Below are 10655 nucleotides of genomic sequence, written 5' to 3'. Positions count from 1 at the left end.
ATAGAAGGAGAATGAGTGACTTTTTCATCAGTGTATGATTCCTCATCAAACTTCACATGAATGGATTCTTCAACACATTGTCTGTTCACATGAAAAACACGAAAAGCCTTTGAAATAGATGAGTATCCAACAAAAATACCTTTATCAGCCTTAGGTTCAAACTTGGATCTTGGGTCACGCTGATTTAGAATATAACAAATGCATCCGAACACGTGAAAAAAGGATACGTCTGGCTTTCGATCTTTCAACATTTCATATGGTTTCTTCTTGCGAATCCTGTGAATTAGAGATCGATTCTGAGTGAAACACGCTGTATTGACAGCTTCAGCCCAAAATGACATAGGAAGACCAGCATGGATCATCAAGGTCCTTCCTGCCTCAATCAGTGTTCTATTTCTTCGTTTAGCAACTCCATTTTGCTGAGGAGTACGAGGAGTTGAGAAGTTTTGCCCAATTCCTTTATGATCACAAAATTCTTCAAGAGTTGAGTTTCAGAACTCAGTACCATGATCACTTCTTAGTTGCTTAACTTTGAGACCTGTCAGTGTCTCATTTTTACGAATCAGTGAGATAATTTCCTGTGCAGCATGACTTTTCTTCTTCAAGAAAACTACCCATGTAAATCGAGTGAACTCATCAACAACCACTAGAGTATACTTATTTCCACCTAGTGAACGAACATGAATAGGTCCAAACAAGTCCATGTGGAGTAAATGAAGAGGAACTGATATACTGGAACATGACTTGGGTTTGAAAGAGGACTTGGTTTGTTTTCCTTGTTCACAAGCTGAGCACATCTTGTCTTTCACAACGCTGAATTTTGGGAGCCCTCTAACTAGATCTTGATTGGATATCTTGGATAGATTCTTGAAGTTCAGATGAGAAAACCTTTTGTGCCAAATCCAGCTAAGATTCGTCTGAGACTTTGTAAAGAAGCATTGCATCAGTGCCTTGTCACTTGATAACATGTCAAGAACATATATATCATCTTTTCTACTTGCTGAAAGTACGATGTTCTTGTCAGTGTTTACAACTCTGCCTTCCTTCTTTGTAAAGTGAACTTCATAGTCTGCATCACACAATTGACTGATAGAGATAAGGTTGTGTTTGAGACCCTTTACATATGAAATGTTTTGAAAAACCACGTTATTGCATTTGATATTTCCATATCCTTTAGTGAACCCCTTTCCATTGTCTCCATAAGTAACTGCAGGACCAGTTTTATTGACATAATCTTCCAGGAGAGACTTTGATCTTGTCATATGCCTTGAGCAACCACTATCTAAGTACCAAAGATGCTCCTGACCCTGCAGTGCTGAGAAACTAGTTAGAACACACTGACCCATTCGAAGATGGGTCATTCACAAAGTTATTTGATAATAGATTATAACACTCCTTAGGAAGACAGTTTAAAGAATTTGACTTAAGAGTCCATTTTTCATTTCTAACTTTAATATTTTCAGCTCTTGAGGATGATTTATCAAAAGAACATTCACTGATCTTGTGAGAAGAATCACCACATCTGTAACAAACTCTAGTACCAAAGTTCTTCTTGGTGAGCAAATTTTTTGATTTAACACATTTTGACATGTAAGATTCACCAAGAGAGCTTTGAGTCCTTTTGTTTATCATTGAGTCACAACTGAATTCAGTGTCAGAAGGAGTTTGATCAGTGTTAGATGATGAGCTATCAGTGTCTGATTTTGACTCATTCACAGATGGATTGCAATCAGGGAAATGCTTAAGTTGTTCATGAACAGCATGAAACACTCCATTTGAGATAGGAAAAACAATAATATTCTCAGTTAGAGGAGTTGGTCTTACAAGATGTGCAGGATAAGAGGTTGGATCAATTCCGGTAATTTCAACATTACACTCAGTAATACCATCAAAATTAGTAATACAATATTCATCAATTAAACTTTGATTAATAAAAGAGTTACTGGCAAACTTATTTTTGAAATTGTTTTTCATCTCATTCATGGAATAGAACTCAGAATCCTTTTCTTGTGATTTAAAAACTTTTTCAGCTTCTGCAAAATTACCCGCAAGAATTTTCTCACATGAATGTGGAATTTGAGCTGAAATAATGTAATTTGCATTCTTATGAGATTTTGCCCAAGTGTGAAGCACAGTTTGTTCTTTGATCAAAAGATTTTTAACGTTGTCAATTTCAGCAGACAAAGAAGAATTTGACAAACTAGTAATTCTAAGATTTTCCTGAGTGGACTCAATAATGCTATTTTTCATGGATATATCAGTTTTAAGAAGATCAATTTGATTTTGCAAATTTCTTATAGTTTGATTCTTCTTAGAATTAATGACACCCAAATACTCAAACATTTTGATTTTTTCATTCATTGAATAGGAAACAAAGTTTTTAGCCTGATACATTGAAGAAGAGTCAGTGTTGTGCTTCCTTGAATTTTCAACAGCATCGGACATATCAACATCAAATGTACTTTTTCCTTTTTCAGAAACATCCGGGTCTTCTATCTTTACCATTAGACACTTTACTTCATCATCTGATGACTCTTCATCAGTTTTCCATTTTTCTTCTTCAGCAACAAGCACTTTATGTTCTAAGTTCTCAGCTTTCAGCTTCTCAATCAGCTTGTTGTACTTCTGCTTCCAGTATTCATCTGAGCCTTGTTTCTTTTGTTTACACTCCTTTGCAAAATGATCAGTGCTCCCACAGTTAAAGCACTGAGCCTTCTCTTTCTTATCAGCACCATGCCTTTTATCAGCTTCTGATCTTTTTGAGAACTTTCCACCCATCTTCTTTTGAAACTTTGAGAAGTTTCGACCTGATTTTTCAAAAGTCTTTACAATCAAGGATGCACTAGCCACAACTTTTTCAAGATCATCAGTGTCAGTTTTAGATGAATCAGTATCTGAATTACTTTCAGTGTCTGAATCTGACACTAGCTTTTTGTTGGAGAACAAAGCTACAGATGATTCACGCTGAGAATCTTTCATCAGTTCCTTTCTTTGAAGCTTGGATTCTTCATAGTATCAAAGATTTCCATAGAGACTTTGTAAGTCCATAGAGTTGATCTTCTCACTGTTTTTCAGCACATCAACATGATTCTCCCAACCTGCACCCAGAGAATCCAAAAACTTCTGCACTAGAACAGTGCTATGCTTCAACTGATCTAGTCTCCGAAGATCATTAACAAGAGTATTGAATCTGTTAAAGGTTTGAGTCAAGGTTTCACCTTTCTTAGCAAAAAAATGTTCATACCTTCGGTTAAGATCATTTATTTGAGTAGCCTTGACTTCTTCAGTGCCTTCAAAAGATACAGTCAGAGTATCCATCATCTCTTTTGCTGAGATGCAATTTTGAACTAGCCCAAAGATGTTGTATGGCAGAGAGTAGCTGATTGCGGCACGAGCACGAACATCAAGACCATGTTTTCTCTTGTCATCTGCCGTCCAGTTCTCTTTGGGAGTTTTCTTCATAGTACCATCAGGAACATTATTTTTTAGGGGCTGATACATCGGGACATATGGACCATTCTCAACGATGTCCAACATGTCTTCATCTACTGACTCTAAGGCATATAGAGCCTTTATTTTCCACATAGCGAAGTTTGTTTCATCAAAAGGAGGAATTTTAGCAGACGGATGATTTGATGAGTTTGATGAAGAGGAAGATGAAGCCATTTGTTTGATAAAAGAAACCTGCTCTGATACCAATTGAATAGGCCTTTAGATCAATCAATATGTCAAACAATAACGGTAAATAAGAACAAGAGGAATTCACGAAGAAAAACTTTCACTAAGAAAGATAATCTCACAAAGAGATTATCGTGTGCACAAAGCAGCGATTAGGGTTTGTGAAAGGCGTAACCATTCACAAACCTATACAAGATATTATATACTACTATTCTAGACAATCCCTACAATTCAGGGATACGCTAGCTAACTAGTTAAGATAACTAAGGAAACACGATAAATACAAGATTTGATACAATGCACTAAACAAACTAAACTATTACAAACTGAGCAGTTGACACGCTGGTGCTGATACTGAGATATGTGCTGAGGTTGAGTCTGTTTTAAACATTATCATATTCCAAGGTTTGAACTTACACCATACTCCCGGAATAGGGACAATTAACTTAGTCTTAATCCATACTCCCGGACTAATAACAAGTTTTATCTCTTTACCTGACCCATACTCCCGGATCTAAAACTAACCTCTTGGTCTAATCCATACTCACGGATCTAAAACTAATCTCTTGATCTGATCCATACTCACGGATCTCATCTACCCATGTCCTACCAACGTATTTGTAGATATAAAATACATATATAGTTTAACTCATTAAAACTATATAGTCCATCCATTCCACCAATATCTCAAATAAACAACAATATATAAACACATAGCACGCATTTCGTAGAAAATACTTCATACTTATGTGTTAGAAGAAAGTAACCACACACTGACATGATCAGAAGATGATCGGACAGCACTACGGCTTGCAATGGTAGTATTCTTCGGTGAAACCGTGATCTCTTTACACACCGGACTTCTCACGGTCAGAGCTTCGACTCGGAAACTCTTTTCTTCTCGGGATCTTCGGGCTTTGGGACTTGCTTCGAGTCTCGGGGTGATACCGGGGCTTCGGGGGGTTAAAATTGTACGTAAAATGATGTAATATGGGAGAGAGATGAGAGAATGAGCAACCAAACTCGGCTGGCCCTTCAAATCTATTTATAGGGCAAAATCTGCCCTTGCCACGTCGTGAGCTTGGTCGTCACTACATGCGTCTTCGCAAGTTGCATCTTGGGGACTCCCGGAGGTGTCAGAAGACTTGCCACGTCGTGGCACTGCTTGCCACGTTGTGGTATCTGACAGTTTTGGGGTTTCACGCCCCTAACTTTAGAAATTCATAACTTTCGCATACAAACTCCATTTTCAACGTTCTTTATATCGACGCGTAGGTGAGATTATGCTCTACAACTCTCATTTAGACTCCATTGGCTAATTTTGACTTTATTTTTAATATATTATAAATATATTACTTATATATATATATATATTTATATATATATGTATATATATATATATATATATATATATATATATATATTATCTTTAGTAGGTCGGGACAGGAAAACTCCGTTCGAAATTCATAACTCCTTCATTTGAACTCCGTTTTCGTCTGTATTTTTATCGTTGGACTACTATCGAAGACATCTTTGAGTCTCATTTAGATCACTAAGGATAGATATCTATCTACCTTAAATTTACTATTTACGTCGCGCTGGGTCGTGCCGGTTCTGTCGCGAAACTTTGACAGGTCATAAATTCTTCGTTATAACTCGGATTTTGGCGTTCTTTATATGCACGGAAACCTTCTGGCATATACTACAACTTGGTTAAGATTAATCCTTCTAAATAATCTTCCATCAAAAATTCATTTTTGATGCTTATCGTCTCTAAATTGACTAGCCCGGATCTACGGGCGTTACAATTATCTCCCCCTTAGGATGATTACGTCCCGGAATCATCAACGAAATAGGGCTTGCATAATGATTCCACACATTATCTCCTCATCCTAGGTAATAACCGTACCTTCTATGTTACCTCGAAAGAGTGTTTAACTCTATGGCTTTCTTGACCGCAGACGATGCCCAATCTTGCATCTGCTTATCGTACTATGTTGTACTTTCAATCATAACTTCCGAGTTACAAAATAAATCCTTATTGAGAACTCCTTCTACTTCTTAGGATAAGTACTTTCATTCATCTATTGCAATAGATCGATGGGTCATGTTCTAATGACCTCTCATCGTATGATGCAACGCTTAGACTCAAGTCTCTTAGAGTCAAATTCTAGAATGGAATATACCTTCCTTCATATTCTAACGTGATATAATCACATTTTTACATGTAGCATTTCTAGCTACAAGCTTCCTTAACAACGAGCGCGATGCTATCGATCACATTGATTTCAATCTTTTGACTTAGGTCAGATGTTACATCGAACTTGGTTCCATGAACCACATAACAAACTCCTCGTAGTCGGACTCAATTTGATATGACCACTAGGGTCGGAATAACAACCATCTTACTAGCCACTACCGAGACAAGGGTAATGACACACTTGAACAAAAAGGAATCAGTTACTAGCTTCTTGGTAACCTTGTGACTTTCCCTGATCCAAGTGTGAGTCATGTGCTTCCGATAGTATATGCATCTACTACCTTTCACACCTACTCATACTCGTCCCAAGTATTGTCCCACAGTCAACCAAGTCACCATACAAGAAAATCACAAAACAATTTAACACATACGAATGTGTCCAAATAATCATAAACAATTTCCCTAGACTCTACTAGGAATTCTTCATTGCATATCTTCAATCATCAATTCTACTTCAACTCGATTGGTGATGGAAATACCAGACGATGAGACAACTTCAAGAATTTCATCAATCATTCCATCATCCTGCCAATCGAAGGTGTACTTCAGACGTATCGTACTCCTCTAAACGTACTGTTATTTCATAAGACATACTCTAAAGGCAGGATACCACTCTTACGATATCTTCTGATAGGTGTCATCCACTATCATAAGCCTTCTTCATTTCCTCCATTTACTCAATTCTCTACGAGTCTTCACCATGACCTTTCGTGCACCCAAGCAGACGTTCGGTGTACCAGGCGAGAATTTAAGATAAGAAAGCATTATTTACGATAAACGTATAAACCTCCTTATCACTCCGAAACGTTTACATGCTAGTTCTAATATCGTAGTCATACGCTTAAAATCCTATACACATAAGGTTTCCAGATCCGGTCGGCAACAGACTATAGATCCGAACAAATAATAGCATCAATTTAGCAATCACACAAAACAATTAGCACATTAAAGCATTTTAGGCATCATTCCTAAAATAAACTAGTGCTTGTGTCAATTTAGGTGTACTACCTAACATATTTTAGACACACTCATCACAATCATCACTTAGCATTCTAAGTTTAAGTCTAGAAATTTCCTACAAATTCCTAGTTCGCTTAAACTAATGCTCTGATACCAATTGTGACATCCCCAATTTCACGGCCAGAAAAGACCGATTTTTTTATGCTTTGTTTTTAAAATCAGAGTAATCTTTTAAAGAAAACGGTTGCGGAATTTGTTCCCAAAACAAGATATGATAATAACTTATCAAAAAATTTCTCAAAGAGCATGTATTTTCATTTAATACTAAAACCTCGGGATGTCATGTTCCGATACAGACATATAAGCATAAACAGAACTTACATTTAATTACACTAATGATTTATATCTCCTTTAAATCTCGCTGTGAAATATGTCTTCGTATCGATACCTGTGATACAAAGAAAACTGAGTGGGTCAGGCTTGGGAGCCTGATAAGCGTATAGGGTTTTCATCCCACAATGTTATATCATATATTTATAAATATAGAACATTCAAACTTGTACTATTTCACCACATAAAGGCAACTCTTATCCCACCCCATCGATCCTCACAACGACGCAATCTAAACTCTCGTATCTAAAATTTTCCTCTTTACCTGATCCCTACTCACGGCTCTAAAACTATCCTCTTCACCCGATCCATACTCATGGATCTAAAACTAACCTTTTCACCTGCCCCATACTCACGGATCTAAAACTAATCTTTTCCCCTGATCCATACTCACGGATCTAAAACTAACCTCATGATCTGATCCATACCCCCGGATCAATAATTGTACCCATTCCATACTCCTGGAATAGGGACAATCAACTATACCCTAATCCTGATCTGATCCATACTCCCAGATCTATAACTGTGCCCAATCCATACTCCCGGACTAGGGACAATTAACTTAGTCTTAATTCATACTCGCGGACTAATAACAAGTTTTATCTCTTTACCAGACCCATACTCTCGGATCTAAAACTAACCTCTTGGTCTAATCCATACTCACGGATCTAAAACTAATCTCTTGATCTGATTCATACTCACGGATGTCATCTACCCGTGTCCTACCCAACATATTTGTAGATATAAAATACATATACAGTTTAACTCATTAAAACCTATATAGTCCATCCATTCCACCAATATCTCAAATAAGCAACAATATATAAACACATAGCATGTATTTCGTAGCAAATATTTCATACTTATGTGTTAGAAGAAAGTAACCACACACTCACATGATCAGAAGATGATCACACAGCACTACGGCTTGCAATGGTTGTATTCTTCGGTGAAACCGTGATCTCTTCACACACTGGACTTCTCGCGGGCAGAGCTTCAGCTCGGAAACTCTTTTATTCTCGGGATCTTCGGGTCTCGAGGTGATATCGGGGCTTTGGGGGGTTAAAATTGTACGTAAAACGACGTAATATGGGAGAGAGATGAGAGAATGAGCAACCAAACTCGGCTGGCCCTTCAAATCTATTTATAGGGCAAAATCTGCCCTTGCCACGTCGTGGCACCTTTTTCCACATCGTGGGCTTGGTCGTCACTGCATGCGTCATCGCAAGTTGCATCCTGGGGACTCCCGGAGGTGTCAGAAGACTTGCCACGTCGTGGTATCTGACAGTTTTGGGGTTTCGCACCCCGAACTTCGGAAATTCATAACTTTCGCATACGAACTCCGTTTTCGACGTTCTTTATATCGACACGTAGGTGAGATTATGCTCTACAACTCTCGTTTAGACTCCATTGGCTAATTTTTACTTTATTTTTAATATATTATAAATATATTACTTATATATTATCTTTAGTAGGTCTGGACAGGAAAACTCCATTCGAAATTCATAACTCCTTCATCTGAACTCCGTTTTCGTCTGTCTTTTTATCGTTGGACTACTATCGAAGACATATTCGACTCTCGTTTAGATCACTAAGGATAGATATCTATCTACCATAAATTCACTATTTACGTCACGCTGGGTCGTGCCTGTTCTGTCGCGAAACTTCGATAGGTCATAACTTCTTCGTTATAACTCGAATTTTGGCGTTCTTTATCTGCACGGAAACCTTGTGACATATACTACAACTTGGTTAATATTAATCCTTCTAAATAATCTTCCATCAAAAATTCATTTTTGATGCTTATCGTCTCTAAATTGACTAGCCCGGATCTACGGGCGTTACAAAAGGTGGCGTATGCAGGGCATAAGTCTAAGTACGTTGGGCATACTCAGCAGTTGTTGACTTTCGTTGACTTTTGCAATTTGGGCCCTATTTGAACTATTATGGTTCTAGGCTTTGGGACTTCTTGAATTTCGTCCCATAATGGGTTTTGGGTATCATTTAGGAATTTGGGTCATATTGGGCTTTTGGAGCCATTAGGTTGGGCCTTGGTTATTGGGCCAAGTGAGAAAATGGTAAAATGGAATTTTTACTCTGGGTGTTGGATAATTGAACTAGATTCCTAGTTATGGTTTATGGCCCAATTATTAATTGGGGTTTTATTTGATTGATTAGCACGGAGATTTTTCTGGTTCAATAGCCCGGTCATTTGTCGGACTATTAGCTGACTGAGGTGAGTTTGTTCACTATACTGTAGTACACTAGCATATGTTATATGCTTGTAGTATTTGTGACTCCTGTTGTATGTTTTATATGCATGTGTGCCTGTTTGCTATATGTATGTGGGGTGAAATATACCCGATACAGCCTCATGTTGACATATGAATTGAAATAGAGTCAATGGTGAAATAGACCCGGTCGACTTTGGGCCGATACATGAGTTGAAATAGACTCGAGGTTGAAATAGACCCGACACAATTTTGAGCTGACATATATGTATGGTATGCGGTATTTTGGGGAATTCACTAAGCTTCGTGCTTATGGTTTTCAGTTTAAGTTTCAGGTACTTCTGGATTGAAGGGGAAGAGCTCGGGATGATCGCATTTCAAATGCTATGATTTCCATTTTATTTGACTATGATGTATCGAGATGATTGATTGATATATTCTAAATTTCCTTTATGGTTTTATGAACACGTTTTGATTGATGGTTTTATTATTATGGGAACGAAATTTTTGGTCTTGAATTTTGGGAAGTTACAATCCATGACATAAATTCAAAGAGAGAGAGAGAGAGAGAGAGAGTATGTGAAAAATTGAAATCACTATCTTCAATATCTCATCATCTTCTTGAATATCCAGAGTCATTGTCTCGTATTTTTCCTCCATTCTGTTTTGATCATCCAATTTTTCTGCTTATTGGTTCATAAATCGATACAACAACGACAATGTAATTTTATTCTATCTCGCTCTCACTCTACAACTTGTTGGTATATATAATGGTGGTGGAGAGCATTTGACGAAGCAGAGAGTTAGGTGAACGTGGGAGACGACAATATGAAGTTGAAGGCGGAGATATGATTTGTGGAGGAGAAGACGCATCATGGAAGCGGAAAAGAAGGTGAAGAAGATGGATTCGTGAGAGAGCTTAAGACGGAGGCGTGCAAGGAAATTGGTGTAGGTAACAGTGAATAGTGACTTTATATAGCTAGGATTTAATCTAAATTTTGATCTAAGGGCCGTGAATGGAAGGATGGTTTTTGACCGCTCTCCATTAGTAAAATATATATAACTAAACTCGTTAAAAATTGGTTGAAACCACTGTTTTCAAAACCGGACCGGACCGGCCGGTTGAACCGGTTCAA

The sequence above is a fragment of the Lactuca serriola genome, chromosome 6 (assembly GCF_051521515.1).
Source record: "Lactuca serriola cultivar US96UC23 chromosome 6, Lser_US96UC23_V15, whole genome shotgun sequence".
Classification (NCBI taxonomy): domain Eukaryota; kingdom Viridiplantae; phylum Streptophyta; class Magnoliopsida; order Asterales; family Asteraceae; genus Lactuca; species Lactuca serriola.
Note: the sequence above shows the minus strand (reverse complement) of the source record.